This window comes from Malurus melanocephalus, unplaced genomic scaffold (assembly GCF_030028575.1).
Source record: "Malurus melanocephalus ecotype Western Australia unplaced genomic scaffold, MMel_1.1 scaffold_1473, whole genome shotgun sequence".
Lineage (NCBI taxonomy): Eukaryota > Metazoa > Chordata > Aves > Passeriformes > Maluridae > Malurus > Malurus melanocephalus.
In genome coordinates this window covers 25,247-26,322 of record NW_026624705.1, presented here as the reverse complement: position 1 = coordinate 26,322, position 1,076 = coordinate 25,247, and the positions used below count along the sequence as shown (strand labels likewise).

General features: G+C 52.0%; 1 protein-coding gene across 1 annotated transcript in view; it reads left to right on the top strand.

Moving 5' to 3' along the window:
* Window positions 1–6: 6 nt before the first annotated feature.
* LOC130587032 (cingulin-like) overlaps window positions 7–1,076 on the top strand; it is a 14,822-nt gene continuing 13,752 nt past the window's right edge. The window contains exon 1 of the mRNA XM_057387990.1: window positions 7–141. The gene's annotated coding sequence lies outside the window, so the exon portion shown is untranslated. The remainder of the gene's footprint in view (window positions 142–1,076) is intronic.

Below are 1,076 nucleotides of genomic sequence, written 5' to 3'. Positions count from 1 at the left end.
CGGAAAGTTCTGGAAGCGGAGCTGGAGGAGCTGAGGGGGAAATGGCGGGGGCTGCAATCGCAGCTGAAGGAATTGCAGAGCCAGGAGGGGAACTGGGAGGAGAACCAGGCACGGCTCCGRGAGAAGGTGGCCAAACTGGAGGTACTGGGAAAAAGTTCTGTACAAAAATTTAAAAAAAAAAAAAAATCCCGTCTGGATGCGCTCATCCTGAGGGATACGGCACCAAAAATCCCGTCTGAATCCCACAAAAATCCCATCTGAATCCCACAAAAATCCCGTCTGAGTCCCACAAAAATCCTGAAAGAATCCCGTCTGGATGCGCTCATCCTGAGGGATACGGCCCCAAAATCCCAAAAGAATCCCACAAAAATTGCACAGAAAAATCCCGTCTGGATGTGCCCATTCTGAGGGATATGGCCCAAAAAATCCCAAAAGAACCCCACAAAAATCCCAAAAGAATCCCACAAAAATCCCGAAAGAATCCCACAAAAAAATCCCATCTGGATCTGCCCGTCCTGAGGGATACGGCCCAAAAATGCCACAAAAATCCACAAAAATCCCCATCCGGATCTGCCCGTCGTGATGGAGACGGCCCCAATTGTCCCAAAATCCCTCAGAAATGCCCCAAAACCCCACAAAAATCCCCTTTTTCCCTCAGGCGGAGAGGCAGGATCTGCAGGAATCCTTCGGGCAATCCTCGGAGTGGGAGCAGGAGCTGCAGAAATCCCCCAAAATACCCCAAAACCCCAAAAACCCCACAGAAATCTCCCAAAATACCTCTAAACCCCACCGAAATCCCCCAAAATACCCCTAAACCCCACAAAAACCCCACAGAAATCTCTCAATTCCCTCAGGCGGAGCGCCGGGCCCTGCAGGGATCACTCGGGGACTCCTCGGAGCGGGAACAGGAGCTGCTCCGAGCCCAAAAACCCCACAAAAACTCCACAAAAACCTCCTAAAATCCACTTTTTCCCTCAGGTGAAGCGCCGGGAGCTGCAGGAGTCGCTCGGGGCCTTTTCGGAGCGGGAACAGGAGCTGCTCCGAGCCCAAAAACCCCACAGAAATCCCACAAAAAC